This window comes from Typopeltis vanoorti, chromosome 21 (genome assembly GCF_054136105.1).
Source record: "Typopeltis vanoorti isolate ZY-2024b chromosome 21, IOZ_Tvanoo_1.0, whole genome shotgun sequence".
Taxonomy (NCBI): Eukaryota; Metazoa; Arthropoda; class Arachnida; order Uropygi; family Thelyphonidae; genus Typopeltis; species Typopeltis vanoorti.
This window is the reverse complement of record NC_143569.1, coordinates 15,539,456-15,563,424: the sequence shown is the minus strand read 5'-3', so window position 1 is coordinate 15,563,424 and position 23,969 is coordinate 15,539,456. Positions and strand designations below refer to the sequence as shown.

Below are 23,969 nucleotides of genomic sequence, written 5' to 3'. Positions count from 1 at the left end.
TTGTTCTAATAGCCTGTGGTGAGTAATTTTATGGTCTTTATCCAAAATAGTCTGCGGTATAGGGGGTTCCCTGTTTTTCGTGGTCTGTTTAGAAAGCAACTTGCAGTTTTTGATCCCTCAGTAGTCAAACTTAAGAACACATTTTTTTTATTAATTTTATTATTTAAATTATTTTTTTTATGCTACTAATTTTTCCAATGTCTGAAGTCAAGTTGGTAGTTGTTACATTTTTATGAATTTTATATTTGAATTTTGAAAAAAATGACTTCATGCTTCTATTCATTTTCATAACATTTACTTTGAATTTCATCATGGCAAGAAGAAATGGTTTACTTATTGATTGTAAAGTGCAATCTGCTTTTTTAACTGTTGCATTGAATATTAAATACAGTGATGTCTCAGCTATCTGTCCAAATAATCAAACCTTCATCTAACCGGCTCTTAGTCGTTTATCATCTGTGAGGGAAAAGCACTTTGTTATAATATGCTAACTGATATCTTAATTTAAAAAACAAATCCATTTTATACCATGATATCGGATAATTAAGAAATAACTGTAATTACTTTAAATATACGTTAATGAGTAGTAATCAGATCGCCATGGTTTGGGAAAATTCCATTGGTGGTAGTCATGTGACTGCCCTTAGTTGGCTTAGTAGGATCTGCTCTTCAGTCAAGGTTTCAAATCCCACTACAGGCATGGATTTTTGTGGATGTCTTTATTAGATGGAGGATGAATTTCATTTCTTGGTATGAGACCATTCTGCTTATACTAGAAATATGAAATGGCTTAAAGTTGCATGTTTTTGGCCTCTAGAGAAGGGCTTTCTGGATTATATAATCTCTAGCCTACCTGCAGTGCTAAATGTGGGATAGATTTAGAAAACTTGTGATTAGTGATTTAGTGAATCCCAGGTTACTATACTTTAGTTTTTCTGAGTGTCATTTCTGAAATGAACATGTTAAAATGAGATTTTTTTTTGATAATGTGGGAGCTGGTAAGAAATTGCTAAATAATAGAAAATAATTTTCATCACATGAGCTGCTATCATGATCTTGCTTATCACTTGCAGTTGCAAAAAATTTGTCATCAGGCCATATTTAGACTGAACACCAGAAAAGAAACTTACAGCGCTCTTTTGCAAAATCATCTTTCCACAATCCAGGAACACCTTCAGAGGGTTTGATGGATACATTATGGTCATAACTACTTGGCCCTGTCAGGAGGATGTCTGACTAGTGCATATGTATGTATACCCCTCTCTCTCTCTCTCTCTCTCTCTCTCTCTCACACACACACACACACACACAAAACTTGACCAGTTTGATTGCAAATGGAAAATTATAATTAAAATTATGAGTTATAAACAAGGAATGACCAGATTAAATAGAAATTTATATAAGATGCTCTTGATAAGGACAACTTGACTAGTGCTATTCTTAAGGTGATAGAGATTAACATCATCATCATCAAATTCCTGCCATGTACCCTCAAGGGGTGTACAGGATATGACAGTACTACATGAAAAAATTACATCATTACTAACTTCCTATCTACAATTTTCCTCCAAACCAGTCTGTTACTTGTCAAGACTCCAACATTATCAGATCTTATATTTCTATCGTCTAAGGCACTTTGTACCGTATCAATCCACCTATATCTTGGTCTTCCTCTGGGTCATTTTCCTGCCAACCTGGCAGAGAACACTTGTTTTGCTAATCTTTCCTCTCCCATTCTATTTAAGTGACCATACCATCTGAGATTAGCTCTGCTAACGCATTCCTGGATGCTGACAATGTCAAGTTCTTTCCTAATATCCTCATTTTTAATATGATATTGCCATTGATGCCATCTGTTCACGCCTCTAATCTTTCTCAGGACTCTCATATCTGCGGTCTCTAGTCTTTGGTCAAGTGTTTTACTTCTGACCCAGCTCTCAGATCCATAAGTTAAAATTGGTTTGAACACAGTTTTGTATACAGCTAATTTAGTGTTCCGACTAATTTCTTTCTTATTCCATATGAATTTATTCAGTTGACTTCCCATGATACCAGCTTTGCTGATTCTGTTGTCTATTTCTATATTTAGTTTACCATCTTCAGTAAAAATTGTGCCTAAGTAGCTAAAATGTTTTACTTGTTCCACAGGTTCTCCATTCACAACACAGTTGACATTTTCAATGATTCTGCCTATTTTCATTGTCTTTGTCTTTTTATTGCTGACCTTCATACCATATCTATTACAACAGCTATTCAATTTAGTCAGAGAATCTTGCAGACTTGTAGCGGATTTATTTAGGAGTATAACATCATCCGCATAAAGCAAAGAGCTGACATTAACCTCTCCAATTTTGATATCAGGTTTAATACCACATTCCTTCATAATGTGATCCATATAGATAATGAATAACAGAGGGGATAATGTACATCCTTGTCTCACACCAGATTTAACATTAAACCATCTTCCTGTACTTCCTTCAATTCTAACTGCTGACTCACAACTCAAATAAAGACTAAGTATTGCTTGATATAATGCCCCATTGACACCATATAACTGCAGCATATTGAATAGCTTCTCTCTTGGCACCTTGTCATATGCCTTTTCCAAATCGACAAAACTTAAATACAGATCTTTGTTATATTCCCATGCTTTCTCGACAATTTGTCGTAAAGTGAAGATCTGATCCTGACAGCCTCTATTTGGCCTGAATCCAGCTTGTTCTTCACCAAGCTTTTCTTCCACAATTCTTCTCAACCGTTTCTCAAGTATACTTGCATAGATCTTGCCAGGAACACTCAGTAGGGAAATACCTCTGTAATTCTCACATTCAGTTTTATTTCCCTTTTTATATATGGGTACTATGAGAGCTCTACTCCAATCATCGGGAATTCGTCCCTATGTCCAGGCTTTCTGAACTATGCAGTGCAGCCACTGTAAGACACTTATACCACCATACTTCAGCATTTCTGGTCGAATATCATCTACTCCTGCTGCCTTTCCACATTTCAAGCCTTTGATGGCTTTTTCTACTTCAAGTATGGATATGTATTCCTGACTGCATGCCTGGTCAGTGTTTTTTATCACTGTGCTGTCATCACTGCTTGTTTCATTTAGCAGTTTTTCAAAGTAATTACTCCATACTTCAAGGATATCTTTTTCTCCTGTTATCATTTCACCTTTATCATCTCTAATTCCTTTTACAGCACTCTTTCCTCCATTCCTAAGCTTCTTCAACAACCTCCAGAATATTTTGCCACCTTCTTGATATTTATTTTCTATATTCTTGCCAAAGTCCTCCCATGACTTTTGTTTAGCTAGTTTTACACACTGTTTAGCTTTCTTACATTTGTCTCTGTATTCTGTAAGAGTAAAAGCTGACTTATTTGCCAGGAACTTTTGATATGCTTTCTTCTTTTCCTTCACTGCCTCTTTAACTTCCTGTGTCCACCAGGGAGTTCTGATTTTTTTATCTTTGCACACAAACTCACCACATGCCTCTCTGGCAGAATCAATCAATGTTTCCTTCAGAGTTTGCCACTGAATCTCCAAGGTTTGATTCCTGTTCTCAAACTCTTTCATTTTCTTTTCAATAATATTTCTGTATTTTAGTCTACAGTTTACATCTGAGAGCTGCTCAACTTTTATTCGCTTTAAAACTTTCTTACATGTTATTCTTTTCAATATGAAATTCAATTTTATCCTGCTCAAGACTAAATAGTGATCACTTCCAATTTCAAATCCTCTGTACACTCTGGTGTCCTGCACCAGGGAGAAAACATCACTGTCAACAATAACATAGTCAATGAGACTTTTCTTATTCCTAGCCTCTTCTCTCCATGTGAATTTGTGCACATTTTTATGTTGGAACATGGTGTTAGTAATAACCAGTCCATGTCCTGAGCAGAAATCCAACAGATATTTGCCATTATTATTAGCTTTGCTCTTTTCTCCAAATTTTCCCAAAATATTTTTGTATGTCTCACAATCATTTCCTACTCTGCTATTTAGATCCCCAACAAGGACCAACTTTTCCTTTTTCATTGTGTCAGTTGCTTTTTCTAGAGCATCAAAAAATTCCTCCACTTCTACCTTAGTAGAACCTTCTGTGGGACCATAGGCACAAATAAGTCTCATTGTCCAGTTCCCCATTCTCATATTTGCCCACATTACTCTACTTGAGACTGACTGCCATTCAAGAAGATTAGCCTCGTATTTTGTGTTGAATACTATGGCTACTCCTTCTTTTCCTTGATTGTTATTGCCTGAATATAACATTTTGTATTTATTGCTCAGAAAGATCTCACCAGTTTTGGTCTTTTTTGTTTCAGTCACCCCTATTATGTCGATCTGGTACTTATCTAATTCCTCAGCTAGCTCCATTTCTCTGCCATTCAGAGATTAACATTCACTTCTTTATGAAGAAGTCACAAGGGAAATAGATTAAGGTAAAGACTTGGATATGATTTCTTTGCATATCAGCAAAACCTTTTGATAGAAGCAAGTTCCACTTAAGAATCTGCTACTTAAAATTATCTATTGAGATTAATAGGAAATTGACAGGTGGATAGGAAGTAGTGTAAAAATTCGATGTAGCTTGAAAATGACAAAGCATTCAATTTTTACAGAGGTCAAGTCCTGTAAGATGGTTAGAAAAATAATCATGTACATCTGTATATAGTTAAAGCTAAATGTTAATGTAAATAATCCTATGGGAATTGACTGTTTACTGCTCTAAGAAGGAAATTTTTAGAATGTAATGAATGGGAGATACCTTGCCACCAGAAACTTCGTATGATAGCTCCTTATAAGGACATATGAAAGTCATTCAAAATTAAGTGAATATTGAATACCACATTATTTCTTAGCCAAATAAGAAACTCAAAGATAGGAGATCCAATCTAAGAGTTTCATGCCGAATATAGAAAACTATATAAAGATAGAGGCCAAGCGTAAGCCAACCCTGGTAGTGTAATGCTGGGCGACTCATAGTAAAGGTGGAGTAAGCTCCAATCACTGTTCTTAGTATTTTCCCATAATGTAAAACACAGCTCCTAGTAGATCTCTTATTGTTCTACATTATGAGAGAAGGTCACTACCCAGACTGGTTTCGACCATTTTTGAGGTCTCATCAGTGAATAGGTAGACCTAGATGTAATACTAAAGTTTCAATGGTCATAACTTATATCTTTACTGTATGAGTTGCCAAAAAAGGTGCACGAATACAATTACTAAAATAAGAGCCAATGGGCTTAACTTCAGCGAAGTAAAATTATTCAAAATTAAGTGGATATTGCTGAAGTGAAGCCTGTTAGCTCTTATTTTAGTAATTGTATTCATGCACCTTTTTTTGGCAACTTGTACAGTAAAGATATAAGTTCTGAACACTGAAACCTTAGTATTACATCTAAGTCTACCTAATCACTAATAAGACCTCAAAAAAAGGTCGAAACAGGTCTGGGTAGTGACCTCTCATAATGTAGAACAATAAGACATCACCTAGCAGCTGTGTTTTACATTATAGGAAAATACTAAGAACAGTGATCACAGCTTACTCCACCTTTACTACAAGTCGCCCAGCATTGCACTACCAGGGTTGGCTTAAGCTTGGACTCGCCGATCTTTATATAGTTTTCTATATTTGGCATGAAACTCCGAATATCCTATCTATATTCGGCTAAGAAATAATGTGGTATTCAATATCCACTTAATTTTGAATAATTTTACTTCGCTGAATTGAAGCCTGTTGGCTTTTATTTTAGTAATATATGAAAGTTGTTTGTGAGCTCCACTTGTAAACACCTTCAAGGTCAGTGCCAAATGGACTGCCAAACTTCAGACAGCTTCAGCTGCCCAATGAATAGGATTAAAAGAGTGCAGTAGGAGAACAAAGAAAGGGGTCAGCATTAGTGAAAGATCAAGTGATTGCACCGAAATATTTGGGATCCCATATCTTCCTGCAGGGATCCAAAAAAGAATGAATAAAAGCCGTTGGATAGAAGAACGGATATTTGTCTTTAATTGGTTGTCTATAGGTTGCACATCGGAGGTCTATCATCGGGGAAGAGACTTTCCGGAGAAGTTATGCCAGGAGTCTGAAGGTATGATGACAGAAGCCGATCTGCCAGGCAAGGACTAGACCTGATGACAATCTTTACCGGGAACTAATTTCCGAAGAGAGGAATTTTTGAGCTGGAAGGAACTGTTCTGTTACGATAACGCACATGCAGAAAGCCTTCGCCGAAATACCGGAAAGACAGCAGCCATCATTGTCAATAAAATCCAACTGCGGTGTAACAAGGGAGTAAAAAACCTGATACGGTAGGAAAGATCAGGATCCCAACCTGAAGCCAGGGGATAAAATTTGCACAGTGGGTAGCAGCTGTAATGAGAGTTCAATCATTTTATTTTATTTTTTTGTGAAATATAGGAGAACTTTATTAGTGGACTGTTCAGTTTAAAGTGTTGAATTTGTGCAGAATTAATGAATGAATTTTAATGGTTGATAAGTAATAGAAGATCGTGTGTGAAATAAGCATAGTGACCGGTTGTTAATAGAAAAATTGCCTAAGATACTAACTTAGAAATGGAAAGGAATGAATATTTGTGTCATGATAATCCAGATCATGTATGTAATAGTTGAAGGTTAACAATTTGATAGCAGTACAGTTGCATAGGATATTAATTTAGTATTGGAAAAGATTGAGTATTTATATGTCATGGTAATCTTGAAATGATAAGGTAATTTAACTTTATTTTATTTTTTTAGTTAAATGGAGTATCTATTTTTAACGGAATTATAGTGTAAATTGTTTTGTTGTTAATAAATGTGTTTTTCAAATCTCAATAGAGTGTCGCCTGAACTTTAATTTTTCGATGCACTTTTCCGAAATAAATTAGTCTATTCGTGGGAACCCAAGAGATAATTATTGGACCATAACTGTAAAGTAATAATTGAGTGGAGGTAGTTTGAGTTTAAGGGAAAACTATTGGACTCACTTACTACATTTCATTGCTAGGAAATGAACACCGGTGGTGCAGCTTATCAAATAAATTTTCTGGTGTTCGAGAAATAAGTAGGGAAGTGCGGAAGGCAGTTAGTAGAAAGGGAGTTTATGCGTTAAGGGAAAACTTACATAGGAAGAAATAGAATAATGTTACAAAGGCGCTGCAGACTGCATAGAGTAAAGGGTAAAGAAGGATAACAATTATCGAGATTGATAGAGACAGAAATATATTAAGTTTGAGATATAAAAAAGTAAAATAATAAACAAAATACCCCCCCCCCCCTTTACAGTAGCATTCAGAAGAATGTGTGCCAGGTGAACAGAGTACTCCAGTGTTCTGTGTCAGGGTCTCAGAGTAACCCCTCCATGTGCCATGTGGGGCACCTGTTCGTAGTGGAGAGGACCTCCCAGTGATGGTACTGGCCCTCTTTTTCTTTGCTTTTCTTCTCGTATTCTTTGCTCTACTTCTCCTGAGTCTTTCTCACTTCTCCTTTCATCCTTTTTCTTGACCACCATCACTGGGATCCAACGCCCTGCTGTGTTTGCCATGCGGTGCAACCCGTGGACATCCAGAAAGGGGGATCCTGGTAGTCTTGCACTTCTTTGGCCCCTGCTTCGGCAAGACGGGCAGTCCTGAATGGCTCAGCTAGGGTCAGTCGGCTAGTGGGCTTGCCTGCAAGGGTCAATGGTGTTGCAGTAAGTCTCTCACCCTATAATCTAGGGTTGTGATCCTAGACATGCTGCAGTGCTGGTATAGCATCCAAGGTAGCCCTGGTGTTCCCCTCCTGAGCGCAGTTTTTGCTTGCCGGGTAGTGGGCATCTATGTGTGGCTCTGTGGTGGGTGGGGGAGCTCTGGCGCCGAGCTAAAATCTCCTTAAATATGAATCCTTCATCCTTTCTCAAATGTTTCAGGGACCCTCACAAAGTCCCAACCAAGTACTGATACTATAGATACAGCATATGGAAACAGAAGCAAGAAACAAAAGATATCGGATACTAACATAAATGTACCAACCTTTTTAATCATGCAACAGGTGAAAAACCAATTGGGAAAATGTTACCATTTATCCAAAAAGGTTTAGAAGGACTGGCAGGACCTCCCAAAGCTGTCGAGAAATTGCTTTCTGGTGATATCCTCGTGGAAACAATTTGTAAACAACATTCCAAGAAACTGTGGAGAGCAACGACAATGGGTGGAGTACAAATTGCAGTAACACCTCACAGACTACTTAATTCCAGTAGAGTAATGATATCAGAATGGGATCTCCTTGATGTTCCTGATGAGGAGATATGTTCAGAGCTTAAAGATCAAGGAGTGATGGGTGTGAGGCACATCCTGATATGTAGGGATGGTCACCTAGGCCTCAGACATCTGTAAAAGCAGGGTATCTCAGCTGTCCTGTCAGAATGTACATCCCTAACCCACTGAGATGCTTTAAATGTCAAAGATATAGACATGCTCAAACTGCCTGTCATGGTTCTACTACCTGTGCCCGATGTGGTAGTAAAGGACACGATAATAAATCTTGCTGTGAAAAAAAAGCTAAATGTGTCAACTGTCAGGGAGATCATCCAGCTTGCTCTCGTGCATCAGAAATGGAAAGATGAAAAAGAGATGCAAAATATTAAAACATAACATATCAGGATGCAAAAAGAAAGCTGGCCACAATTACACCTGTTCTACGATATCCTCTTATGCTAAAAAAGTAACAATTAAATAAGTATCAACAGCAACTCAAACATGTATGTCTATTCCACCATCTGATAATTTCAACATACCTGAACTTTATAATCGCAAGTGCTGCTCTGTTGAGTGCATTAATCACAAGACCTATGGCTTTACTCCAGAGACAACTGTAAAAATGGTCCCATTCGATGAAAACTTACCTGTCAAAAAAAAATTATGGCGGAAACATCACTCAAAGATAAACCACCAGACACTCGCACAGAAAAAATGGATACTTCAGTACCCACTGAAAGCAAACTAAACATACCAACTGACCCTGACACATTTGATGTTTTGAATACTCTACCAGAGAAAGAGATGGACACTGGCCGTCCATACTTCCCTAAAACGGGATAAATATAAATCTGACAAAGGTAAGCCCTCAACTTCCCGAAAACCAGACAAGTCAATAAAATCAAGACAGTAGGAAAATTTTTACAATGGAACGATCGTGTTATTTGCCAGAATATTGACGATATCAAGGTGTTATTGCAGAAACACAAACCTTTCTGTTTCTGTCTACAGGAAACGTACTTAAGACCCAGTGACAACCGTACCTTTCACTGTTTTACGTAAAGACAGAACTGGAGGTGGTCCTGCTCATGGAGGAGTAGCTATCCTAGTGGGCAGTCAGGATATCTACTCCTCCAGTAGCGATTCGCTTCTCTGTGGGATTTCTTATTACAGTATGTTCAATTTATTTACCACCAAATGCCGAGTTAAATGAAATTGATCTTGATAACCTTATCTCGCAACTGCCTGAACCCATACTTTTGATGGGCGACTTTAGTGTTGGTAGTGCCAACACTAATAGAAGAGGTCAAATCTTTGAAAGAATTCTTGATAACAATCTCTCCCTTTTAAATAATAAACTCAATACTTTCTTCCATATGCTTACCCGTTCATATTCTTCAATTGATCTTACAGTCTGCTCCCCTTCCATTCTTTCACTACTCGCATGGGACGTTGAAGAGAACATGTGGAAGTGATCACTTTCCTGTTCTTTGTACAATGTCTTCACAGGAACCATGTTTCCCACACAGATACCTATATGGAAAATTGACCAGGCTGACTGGAACACTTTCTCTCATCTAGCAAAATTTAATGCTGATGCCATCAGTCAAATGCCAATCAATGAAGCGGTAAAATATATAATAATGCATTATCCAGGCAGCAACAGCCTCCATTCCAAAAACATCATCTCGGTTTCCAGTCTATCCAAAGCTTTGGTGGTACCCAGAATGTCAGACAGCCAAAAATGATGAACACAGAGCTTGGGTCATATTTCTTAGACCATAATGGAAGTGTTATTGCTGATCCCAAGGCTATTGCAAATACTTTGGAGAAACTTTTGCTAGAATCTTAGCAACGGCTTCCTATTCTCCTGAATTTTTAATACTGAAAGAGCAGCAAGAAAAACAAAGGCTTAATTTTTCTACCAACATTCTTCAGCCATATAATCAGCCTTTTGCTAATGAAGAACTAAAAAGAGCTCTCCTGCAATCTCACCCTAGTGCAGTAGGGCCTGATGACATCCATTATGAAATGATAAAACATCTACCATCATCCTCTATGGATCATCTTTTCTTATTATGCAATAGAATTCTTGCAGAGGAAGCGTTTTCCAAATTCTTGGCATGAATCAATTGTCATTGCTATCCCAAAACCAGGAAAAGATCCAACACAAGCAAATAATTACTGACCCATTGCTTTGACCAGATGTCATTGTAAGAAACTAGAGAAAATGGTTAATGCCAGATTTCTCTGGTATTTAGAAAGCAACAATCTTCTCTCCAGTACACAATGTGGTTTCCATAGACATCGATCAACTTTAGACCATCTGCTTTGTTTAGAAACGTATTAGAGATGCGTTTCTGAAAAACTGAGACAAGAACATCTTGTCTCAGTTTTTTTTTTGACATGGGTAAAAAGCTTATGACATAGCTTGGTGATATGGCATATTAAAAGACCTCTATAACCTAGATCTCAAAGAACACCTCCCTATATTTATTAAAAACTTTCTGTCCAGGCAAACTTTCCAAGTCAGAGTGGGAAATACACTATCTCAACCATATCATCAAGAACAGGGTGTTCCCCAAGGCTGTCTTAAGTGTGACCCTTTTTGCTATTAAAATTAACTCAATCATTGAACAGCATTCCTCCCACTGTGAACAATGCTCTATATGTTGATGACTTCACAATTTACTGTCACTCACGTAACATGAGGGTAATTGAAAGACAACTTCAGCAAGCAATTGATTGTCTCTCTGTGGGCTCTTAATAATGGATTTAGGTTTTCAACAGAAAAAAGTGTCTGTGTGCACTTCTGTCGAAAATGCACTCATCACCCAAATCCTGAACTAAGAATGGAACATACTGTTATTCCAGTAGCACAGAAACCAAGTTCTTGGAACTCATCTTTGACAGAAAATTTACATTTCTAGCACACATTCGTCAACTAAGAGAAAAGTGCAAAAGAACTTCGAACCTCCTTCACACTCTGTCCTTTACTGAGTGGGGTGCAGATTGAGCTTCATTGCTCCATCTTTATCGTGCACTTGTACGTTCAAAGCTGGATTATGGGTCTCAAGCCTATGGTTCTGCAAGACAGAGTAACCTATGATGGTTGGATTCCATCCATCATCAGGGTATATGGATAGCTACTGGTGCCTTTTGCACGTCACCCATTCAAAATCTCTATGTTGAAGCAAATGAACCGGCTCTATCACTTCAATGGAAACAGTTATCTCTTAATTATGCCCTAAAAATAAAATCTCTCCCAGATCACCCTATATGGAATAGTATCTTCGGTCTGCATTGGGAAGCTCTATATCACACACATCAAACTGCCTATACATCCTTTTGGTATGCATGTTAAAGAAACTGTGCAAGCTGTTAGTATAAATGTTGACAATATTAGCTGCACTAAACTTAACAGCATTCCTCCATGGCAGGTTTGCACACCATCTTGCAACCTCTCACTTTGTCAGCTACAGAAATCTTATACTCCATCATCCATTTACCAGCAATTGTTTAATGCACACAGAGCAGCACATGCTGATTTCTTAACCATCTATACTGATGGTTCAAGAACTAATCCCTCTGTTGGCTGTGCTGCTGTGTTTCCTGATATTATTGTTTCAAATCAGATCCCACCAGACTGCAGTAATTATACAGCAGCATTACATGCCATTCAGCTTGCACTTGTGCATATAAAAGAAAACTGCTACCAAAAGTGTATAATTTATACAGACTCATTGAGCTCTTTATAGGCTATCTTCTCTCCTATGTATAATCCACATCCAGTACTTTATGAGGTGGTACACCTGTTTCACAAAATGAAAATCCTTAATTTTGATGTTCAGTTCTGCGGGATTCTCTGCCACATCAGAATTGAAGGAAATGAGGCTGCAGATGCAGCTGCTAAATCAGTTCATACCTTCTCCACATACTGTTCGACAGTTCCATATACAGACAGCTAATAAGATCAAAGCTAATTGCTTAGTGGGATTCAACATGGCAAGAAGCATTAACAAACTATATAACATTAAACCTGAAATTAAACAGTGACATACTGGTCGACATACAAAGAGAAGGGAGGAGGTTGTTCTTGATAGGCTCTGCATAGGTCATAGTTGCCTTACACATTCTCATTTACTGAGAACTGATGACCCTCCCATATGTGAAAAATGTAACACATATCTCACTATTCATCATATTCCGTAGATTGTCAAAAATTTACAAGAGAGAGGAATGAAATTTTCACCTATCTAACCAAGCCATATACACTTGGGGAAATGCTAGCAGACTCAGGCAAATTGCATGATGTTTTTAATTTTTTAGAAAGAATTAATTTGTAAACATATTTGACTATATATAAATTTGTTTATATGTAAATACTGTTTTGCTTAACTTTTATACATGCATATTATTCGTTAGGTTAAATCTGATCAATTATGTATGGGCACATAGACAATTAACCTTGTTTATTTGTGTACCTTCTAGTAATTCTGTTTATATGTATTGCTAAATTCAGTTTATACTACATTGCTAAATTTAATTTTCATCCATGCATATTATATAACAATCCTTTTTTGCCTATTTTTGTACTGCTATAAAAGCATCTATTATAATTTTACATATATGTAGAATTATAATATTGATATTATAATTCTATGTATAAGATATTATAATATGAACCAGCTCTATCACTTCGATGGAAACAGTTATCTCTTAATTACACTTAACGTTTCGTATTTTGTGTATTAACTTGTATTGTTAACTATTTTTGCATTTTGCACTACTGTAATAACCTCTGACTTTGTGTGCTGCTGTGCCCTCTGCAGCAGTTCTGTTTATCTATAGATACTGCTTATTGGAACTAGATTCTTGTACAGACATTGTTTACAATTTTCTGTAAATGTTAATGTTGGAACCTTTAGTATAGCACAGTATGACCTTTGTAGTTTTTGTGCCAAATAAACTATAAACCAACCAATCTCAAGAGTGAAATTTCTTTCTTGGTGATAATGATGCAATGCTAGTGGAATAATCATTTGTTTACATGAACTCAGTTCTTTATAGGATTGAATGCAAAAGATTAAAAGAATAGACAGAGTTGGATTTAAAATTTAATGTGAACAATATGTAGAAAGTTTATTTTTCACTTGGTTAGAATATAATAAATTTTAATCCTTTATCCAAATGTGAGCAAACAAAGTTTGCACCTGAAAGTATCTTCAGGACTGAGGTAAGGAGGTACAACCCACTGAAGAGACCTTAATAAAGATCTAAACTAGTCTGGGTAGTGGCCCTTTCTTTAATGCATAACATTAGACATATCCACAAGGAGATGTGTTTTGCATTATGGGAGAAACTGAGATAGGAGTGATGTTAGCTTGCTCCACCTTTGCAAGGAGTTTCCCTGGTGTTGTACCACCTTACCTCAGTCCTGAAGATACTTTCAGGCGCAAACTTTGTTTGCTCACACTTGGATAAAGGATTAAACTAAATTTATTATGAGCAATATGTAGTTAGTGTATTTCTCATGTCATGCAGATTCTATGTGGGCAACTTCATGTTAATGCAATTTCTGTAACAATTTTAGAACGATAAGTCTTATAACTCACACAGCAAAAATTCTGGCACAAATAATTTTAGAGAGAATTAAGAATAAAGCAGAAAAAGAAATGAATGGGGAACAGTTTGGATTCCGAACCAACAGAGGAACTAGAGAGGCTATAACTTGTCTAAGAATTATTGGAGAGAAAACACTAAACCGTGGTGGAAAGTTGTTTTGGGATTTCTAGATTTTGAAAAGGCATTTGATACAGCGAAACATAAAAGGCTTTTTGACATTCTAGAAAATATTGATATCAACTCTTATGACTTGGAAATTTTAAAGAGATTATATTGGTCACAAACAGCATCAGTATGTGTAAATGGAGAGGAAACAGTAGAATTTTCGGTGGAGAGAGGAGTTAGACAAGGTTGCAAGTTATCACTATTATTGTTTAACCTTTATAGTGAACAGATTCTTAGAGAAGCACTTGAAGATGTAGAAGAAGGAATAAAAATAAATGGAAGAATCATTAATAACTTAAGATATGCGGATGATGTAGTGGTGATGGTAGAAAGTGAAAATGGATTACAACAAATTGTTCAAAGAATTAAACTCTTGTAAAGAGTACGGACTAAGGATTAACACAAAGAAGACCAAGATAATGATAATGGGCAGAAAAATAGCTGATAACGTAAAGATAAGATGTGGAGGAAAGATTTTAGAAGACGTGGATAGATTTCAATATTTAAGTAGCTGGATCTCAGAGAAAGGAACTTCAGAGTTGGACATTAGAAATAAAATAGGCAAAGCCAAATTGGCATTTATGGAAATGAAGAGAATTTTAATAAACAATATTAAAATAGGTGTTAGAGTCGAAATAGTTAAAGCAACAGTTTGGAGTATTGCAAGTTATGGAATTAAGTCATGAACGCTCGGAAAGAGAGAGATGGAAAGAATTAATACATTGGAAATGTGGTGTTACAGAAAGATTGAAAAGATTAGCTATACAGAGAGAATATCAAATCAAGAAGTTTAAAGAAGAGTTGGGATGGAAAGAACACTGCTCAAGAATATTATGCAAAGAAAGACCAGATTTGTAGGACATCTTTTGAGAGGTTCTTCAGAACACTTGACAAGAACTATATTACAAGGGAAAGTTGAGGGGAAGAGAAGACATGGAAGACCAACTAGAGAGTGGTTCAATGACATCGTGGAATGGACTGGTTTAAGAATGACGGAGGCAACAGAGAGAAATGGAGAAGACCTGCTCATCTGCTGCAACCCTCTTGCTAGAGGATGCTACCGGATGACGACAAAGTAATTTCTTAGTGTGTATGCTGCAATTAGATGAATGATAAGACAATGGAGTGTTCAGTTGGAAAAGACTTGAGTTTTTTTTTGCAATGAAAGGAATAGTCTTTCTATGGATTTTTCATTTGAGTGAGTTAAGTCAGCTTATCTTGCATAAAGGTAGTAGAGTTAATCTGAGAAAACTCGCAGTTAACATTAAAAAAAAAAAAATACAGTTGGTGGGCAGTAAATAGTATAGTTGTAGATGGTGGATTTTTTTAGCAGATGGTGATGAGTGCCCTTCTGCAATGAGTCTGTCGACATCACAGATGTATCACATAAATAATAATTGGTTGTAAGTAACCTTTTCTTTGTTAAAAGTAGTGCAGATGTCATAATAATGGATAGGAAGAAATTATAATGAATTGCATGCAGAAGCAAATGGAAAATTTCAAAGAATGTCAAAAGTTAATTTCAAAAGATCTAGAGGCATTGGACAATCCTGAAATGTAACATAGTTTCTTGAGGAAGAAACTTAGGCCTAATGTGATAGATTCACTAGACATTAGTAAAAAGTTTAAAAGATAAGTAAAATTGTTGGATTGATGAAATTAGTAGGTTTTGATGAGATGTGTGAAGAAAATCTTGAATTGCTAGTCTGTTAAGAACTAACAAAAATTTGAAAAGGTTATGCATGAAGTAATTACAAAAACTTTGCCTATTTGTGTAATCAAGGTTTCAGGTTTTCTAAAGTATTACATCTTACTAAAAATGATTTAAATAAAAAATATGAAAGTTTCAAGAATGATAATCAGTGCAAATTCTTTATGAAGGGTGTAAATATTTTTGTAGAGAGAGAGAAATGGCATGAAATGCCATTTCTCTGGCTTTTGGTAACTCTTTTCCTATAATCTGTGTTTTAACTACCATTCATTTGTATGGATTAATCATCATCATCAAATAACTGACATTTCCCTCAAGGGGAGTACAGGATATGATAATACTACATGAGAAATTTACATCTTTACTATCTACAATTTTTCTCCATATCAGTCTGTTACCTGGCAAGACTCCAACCTTATCTTATATTTCTATCTTCGAAGGCATGTTTTACTGTATCAATCCACCTATATCTTGGTCTTCCTCTGTGTCTTTTTCTGCAAACTTGACAGAACACTTGTTTTGCTAATCTTCAATCTCCTGTTCGACTATACACCTGAGATTTGCCTGCTAACACATTCCCGGATGCTAACAATGTAAAAGTTCTTCCCTAGTATCCTTGTTTTTAATATGATGTTGCCATTGATGCCATATGTTGAAAAGATATGCCCCTAATCTTTCTCAGGACTCATATCCGTGGTCTCTAGTTTTTGTTAAGTGTTTTGATTTCTAACCGAGCTCTTAGCTCCATAAGTTAAAATTGGTTTGAACACTGTCTTGTATAGTGTTTTTACTAATTTCTCTGTTATTCCATAAACATTCATTCAGTTGACTTCTTACCATATCAGCTTTGTTGATTCTGTTGTCTATTTCCATATTTAATTTACCATCCTCACTAAAAATCGTGCCCAAGTAGCTGAAATGTTTTACTTGTTCTATAGGTTCTCCATTCATAATGCAGTTGATATTTTCAATGCTTCTGCCTATTTTTATTCTTGACTTGTTATTGCTGACCTTCATACCATATCTATTACAGCAGTTATTCGGTTTAGTCAGGGAAGCTTGCAGACTGGGGTGCTTAAGGGTCAAAGCTGTATAACTGAGAGGAGACCTCCACATAGCCTTTAAAGGAATGCGGAGAACCGACCAGGGCTTCTGACCTAATGTCCAATCCTCACCTTCTCGTGGTGCACCCTGTTGGGTATCTACTTTGATACTGAACGAACGAGGATGGGCTGGCAATTTGGGATTTAGCCGACCAAATTGTATTCTTATTGGTTAAACCAAAATAAAAAATCATGGTACAACATGACAAAATTTCATGCCGGCTGGGGCGTCGCCCGGTTAAACAAGGCCCCCGTTGTTTTCGCCAGGGAACCAGGGCGAACAGCAAAAAGTCAGCTACTGGAACAAATCTGAAAACAAACCCCAACTCAACATCACCAGAGTTAAAGATCGGTACTATCAACGTAAGAAGTCTGAATGGCAAAGAAATGGAGCTAGCTGAGGAATTAGATAAGTACCAGATCGACATAATAGGGGTGACTGAAACAAAAAAGACCAAAACTGGTGAGATCTTTCTGAGCAATAAATACAAAATGTTATATTCAGGCAATGACAATCAAGGAAAAGAAGGAGTAGCCATAGTATTCAACACAAAATACGAGGCTAATCTTCTTGAATGGCAGTCAGTCTCAAGTAGAGTAATGTGGGCAAATATGAGAATGGGGAACTGGACAATGAGACTTATTTGTGCCTATGGTCCCACAGAAGGTTCTACTAAGGTAGAAGTGGAGGAATTTTTTGAGGCTTTAGAAAAAGCAACTGACACAATGAAAAAGGAAAAGTTGGTCCTTGTTGGGGATCTAAATAGTAGAGTAGGAAATGATTGTGAGACATACAAAAATATTTTGGGAAAATTTGGAGAAAAGAGCAAAGCTAATAATAATGGCAAATATCTGTTGGATTTCTGCTCAGGACATGGACTGGTTATTACTAACACCATGTTCCAACATGAAAATGTGCACAAATTCACATGGAGAGAAGAGGCTAGGAATAAGAAAAGTCTCATTGACTATGTTATTGTTGATAGTGATGTTTTCTCCCTGGTGCAGGACACCAGAGTGTACAGAGGATTTGAAATTGGAAGTGATCACTATTTAGTCTTGAGCAGGATAAAATTGAATTTCATATTGAAAAGAATAACATGTAAGAAAGTTTTAAAGCGAATAAAAGTTGAGCAGCTCTCAGATGTGAACTGTAGACTAAAATACAGAAATATTATTGAAAAGAAAATGAAAGAGTTTGAGAACAGGAATCAAACCTTGGAGATTCAGTGGCAAACTCTGAAGGAAACATTGATTGATTCTGCCAGAGAGGCATGTGGTGAGGTTGTGTGCAAGGATAAAAAAATTAGAACTCCCTGGTGGACACAGGAAGTCAAAGAGGCAGTGAAGGAAAAGAAGAAAACATATCAAAAGTTCCTGGCAAATAAGTCAGCTTTTACTCTTACAGAATACAGAGACAAATGTAAGAAAGCTAAACAGTGTGTAAAACTAGCTAAACAAAAGTCATGGGAGGACTTTGGCAAGAATATAGAAAATAAATATCAAGAAGGTGGCAAAATATTCTGGAGGTTGTTGAAGAAGCTTAGGAATGGAGGAAAGAGTGCTGTAAAAGGAATTAGAGATGATAAAGGTGAAATGAAAACAGGAGAAAAAGATATCCTTGAAGTATGGAGTAATTACTTTGAAAAACTGCTAAATGAAACAAGCAGTGATGACAGCACAGTGGTAAAAAACACTGACCAGGCATGCAGTCAGGAATACATATCCATACTTGAAGTAGAAAAAGCCATCAAAGGCTTGAAATGTGGAAAGGCAGCAGGAGTAGATGATATTCGACCAGAAATGCTGAAGTATGGTGGTATAAGAGTCTTACAGTGGCTGCACTGCATAGTTCAGAAAGCCTGGACAGAGGGACGAATTCCCGATGATTGGAGTAGAGCTCTCATAGTACCCGTATATAAAAAGGGAAATAAAACTGAATGTGAGAATTACAGAGGTATTTCCCTACTGAGTGTTCCTGGCAAGATCTATGCAAGTATACTTGAGAAACGGTTGAGAAAAATGGTGGAAGAAAAGCTTGGTGAAGAACAACGCTGGATTCAGGCCAAATAGAGGCTGTCAGGATCAGATCTTCACTTTACGACAAATAGTCGAGAAAGCATGGGAATATAACAAAGATCTGTATTTAAGTTTTGTCGATTTGGAAAAGGCATATGACAAGGTGCCAAGAGAGAAGCTATTCAAAACGCTGCAGTTATATGGTGTCAATGGGGTATTATACCAAGCAATACTTAGTCTTTATTTGAGTTGCAAGTCAGCAGTTAGAATTGAAGGAAGTACAGGAAGATGGTTTAATGTTAAATCTGGTGTGAGACAAGGATGTACATTATCCCCTCTGTTATTCATTATCTATATGGATCACATTATGAAGGAATGTGGTATTCAACCTGATATCAAAATTGGAGATGTTAATGTCAGCTCTTTGCTTTATGCGGATGATGTTATACTTCTAAATAAATCCGCTACAAGTCTGCAAGATTCTCTGACTAAATTGAATAGCTGTTGTAATAGATATGGTATGAAGGTCAGCAAGAAAAAGACAAAGACAATGAAAATAGGCAGAATCATTGAAAATGTCAACTGTGTTGTGAATGGAGAACCTGTGGAACAAGTAAAACATTTCAGCTACTTAGGCACAATTTTTACTGAAGATGGTAAATTAAATATAGAAATAGACAACAGAATCAGCAAAGCTGGTATCGTGGGAAGTCAATTGAATAAATTCATATGGAATAAGAAAGAAATTAGTCGGAACACTAAATTAGCTGTATACAAGACTGTGTTCAAACCAATTTTAACTTATGGATCTGAGAGCTGGGTCAGAAGTAAAACACTTGACCAAAGACAAGAGACCGCAGATATGAGAGTCCTGAGAAAGATTAGAGGCGTGAACAGATGGCATCAATGGCAATATCATATTAAAAATGAGGATATTAGGAAAGAACTTGACATTGTCAGCATCCAGGAATGCGTTAGCAGAGCTAATCTCAGATGGTATGGTCACTTAAATAGAATGGGAGAGGAAAGATTAGCAAAACAAGTGTTCTCTGCCAGGTTGGCAGGAAAACGACCCAGAGGAAGACCAAGATATAGGTGGATTGATACGGTACAAAGTGCCTTAGACGATAGAAATATAAGATCTGATAATGTTGGAGTCTTGACAAGTAACAGACTGATTTGGAGGAAAATTGTAGATAGGAAGTTAGTAATGATGTAATTTTTTTCATGTAGTACTGTCATATCCTGTACACCCCTTGAGGGTACATGACAGGAATTTGATGATGATGATGAACTTGCAGACTTCTAGCAGATTTATTTAAAAGTATAACATCATCTGCATAAAGCAAAGAGCTGACATTATCATCCACAATTTTGATATCAGGTTTAATATCAGTTTCCTGATTAATGTAATCCATATTGTTAATGAATAACAGAGGGGATAATGTACATCATTGTCTGACACAAGATTTAACATTAAACCAGTTTCCTGTACTTCCTTCAATTCTACCTGCTGACTTCAAATAAAGACTAAATATTGCTTCATATAATGCCCCATTGACTCCATACAACTGTAGCATTTTGAATAGCTTCTCTCTTGGCACCTTGTCATATGTCTTCTATATCTACAAAATTTAAATATATATCTTGATTATACTCTAATGATTTCTCAGCCATTTGTCGTAAAGTGAAAATCTGACCACAATCCTTCCCAACCATTTCTGAAGTATACTTGCATATGTCAGGTGGTCTGAAAAGTTATCGGCCTCGACCATAGATGCCAACACTATCGGTAAGATTTTTTTTTCTAAGTTGGTACATCTGTCATAAGCATCCATGTGAAATTGCAAGTCATTCTATCAAGTAGTTTGTTTTATACAGCTGTCTGAAGCAAAAGTGCTGTCTGTATCCCTTGAAATGGATAAAATTGAGTATCATGCGGTTATGAAAATTCTTTCTAAAAGAAGGTTTAACGGCAAAAGAAATTCATTCAAAGTTAATAAAAGTTTATGGGCACTCTTCTCCTTCGTTGTCAACAATTAAGAAATGGGCTGCCGAGTTTAAACGTGGCCATACTAGCCTTGAAGATGAACCATGTGAAGGACGTCCAAAAAGTATAACACTAGAAATCATTGATCAAGTGCATGATATGGTATTGGATGACAGCAGAGTCAAAGTACATGAAATTACTGAGACTATAGGCATTTCAAAAGAACGTGTAGGATATATTCTGCATGAAGAATTGCAAATAAAAAAGCTTTACACAAGATGGGTGCTGCACTTTGTCACAGCAGATCAAAAATGCACTCGCATGAAAATCTCTGAATGTGCTTGGAGTGTTTTAACAAGAATGAAACTGATTTTGTGTGTCGATATATTACTTGGGTGAGACTTGGATTCACCATTGCACATCAGAATCCAAACAGCAGTCAAAACAGTGTACAGAAGCCAGTTGTTCAGTGCCAAAGAAGACATTTGGTTCCATCAGCAAGTAAGGTCATGGCATCGGTGTTTTGGGATGCTAAAGCAATTTTGTTTATTAATTATCTTGAATAGGGCAAAACAATAACTGGGGAATATTATTCCAATCTTTTAACTAGACCAGATGAAAAAATGAGAAAAGACTGGGTTTGCAGAAGGAAAAAAAATCATCTATAATCAGGACAATGCCCCTGCTGACAAAGGTGTTTTGGCAATGGTAAAATTAAAGGATCTACACTATGAATTGTTGGAACATCCACCCTATTCCCCCAGATTTGGCTCCCTCTGACTTTTATCTCTTCCTATAACTTGAACTCGCTGGTTAGCATTTTTCTTCGAATCAAGAGGTGATTGCTACTGTAGAGGGGTATTTTGCAGATCTTTCTTTATTTTGTGTTATCCTGTCCCACTATAGGGACAATGGGATAATGGCACTGGAGCATCACTGGAATAAATGTATTAGTCTTAAGGGAGATTATGTTGAAATTATGAATTCGTTTTTTCATAGTTAGGCCGAGAACTTTTCAGACCACCCTTGTATTAATATGAATCCATTTCAATCTTTTTTTTTTTTTTTCTTGTAATCCTTTGTGCCATTGCTTTTCTGCTTTGCTATTCTATATATTACTTTTCTCTCCATTTTCCTTTTCTATCTCTGCATATATTTTCTTCCATTTTTTTCTCTTTTGCTTTCCTCCCTTCTACCTTTTGCTTTCCATCTTTCCTCTTTATATTTCTCCTAGGTTTTGTTGTTTCTTATTTGCCTCCAAGTCCCAAATGCTTCTTTTTCATTTTGATTGCCTGTTGGACTTTTCATTACACCACCAAGTTTCTCTCTCCTTCCAAGATCTGAATCGTCTTGTTCTACACACACACACACACTTCCTCTCCAGCTTTACCCAAGATGTTTTTCATTTGATTCCAAGTGTTTTCTACAGTCATTTCTTTGATGCTACCCTCTCTTCCATAACTCTTTCTTTGAATTTACTCTCATAATATGATCATACTCATAGATCATATGCTACAACTTCATGTTATGTGTTCATGTGGGATTGTCTTGCAATTTTTTAACAAATTTCTATTTATTCCCTTTGTGAGAATATAGTATCTGGGTGTAATTTTTTTTGCTTTCATATATTATCAGCTGGTCTTCCTCCCTAAATGGGGTGATGGCCACAGCAAAGCCCAAACTTCATGCAAATTCCAGTATTCTATGATCGTCCTCATTCCTTTCTCCAAAACCCTGTCCTGTGTGTACACCTTCGAATCCTTCCCTTCTCACACCAACATGTACATTTAGGTCTGCTTCTATTATTATTTCCTCCTTTCTAATGTTATCCACATCTACTATTCTAATATCAGATTTAATGACACTTACTTTCATAAAGTTATCCTTCTAGATTATGAAGAATGGAGATAGTATTCACCCCTCTTTTATACCTGAATTTATGTCAAACCAGCTTTATTTTCATTTCTTATTTCTGAGTTACAAACTTAGGTATAGACTGTATTGCTCAATATAATGTCCTGTTTTCACCATATAATTCTGGCATTTCAAAAAGCTTTTCTATGCACCTTGTTTGTATTCCTTTTCCAGATCTATAGAAAAGTAAAGAAAAATCCATCATCAAATTCCTGACATTACCCTCAAGGGGAATACATGATATGATAATACTACATATAAAGTTTACATCTTTACTAACTTCCTATCTACAATTTTCCTCCAAATCAGTCTGTTACTTGTCAAGACTCCAACATTATCAGATCTTCTATTTCTATCTTCAGAGGCACTTTTTACTGTCGATCCACCTATATCTTGGGCTTCCTCTGGATCTTTTTCTGCCAACTTGGCAGAGAACACTTGTTTTGCTAATCTTTCCTCTCTCATTCTGTTTAAGTGACCATACTACCTGAGATTTGCTCTTCTAACATCATTCCCAGGTGCTAACAATGTTAAGTTCTTTCTTAATATCCTCGTTTTTAATGTGATATTGCCATTGATGCCATCTGTTGATATCCCTAATCGTTCTCAGAACTCATATCTGTGGTCTCTAGTCTTTGGTCAAGTGTTTTACTTCTGACCCAGCTCTCAGATCCAGAAGTTAAAATTGGTTTGAGCACTCTTGTATACATCTAATTTAGTGACCAATTTCTCTCTTATTCCATAAGCTGATTCTGTTGTCTATTTCCATATTTAATTTACCATTTTCACTAAAAATCGTTCCCAAGTAGGTGAAATGTTTTACCTGTTATATAGGTTCTCCATTCAGAATGCATTTGATATTTTCATTGTCTTTGTCTTGTTATTGCTCATCTTCATACCATATCTATTACAACAGTTATTCAATTTAGTCTGGGAATCTTTCTGACTTATAGTGGATTTATTTAGAAGTATAACATCTGCATAAAGCAAAGAGCTGACATTAACTCCAATTTTGATATCAGGTTTAATACCATTTTCCTTCATAATGTGATCCTATAGATAATGAATAACAAAGGGCACAATGGTATCCTTGTCTGACACCAGATTTAATGTTAAACCACCTTCCTATACTTCAATTCTAACTGCTGACTTACAACTCAAATAAAGACTAAGTTTTGCTTGATATAATGCCCCATT

General features: G+C 36.4%; 1 protein-coding gene across 4 annotated transcripts in view; it reads left to right on the top strand.

The window, feature by feature from the left end:
* LOC150094641 (tudor domain-containing protein 7-like) overlaps nucleotides 1–23,969 on the top strand; it is a 624,604-nt gene that overhangs the window by 119,041 nt on the left and 481,594 nt on the right. The window lies entirely within an intron of this gene.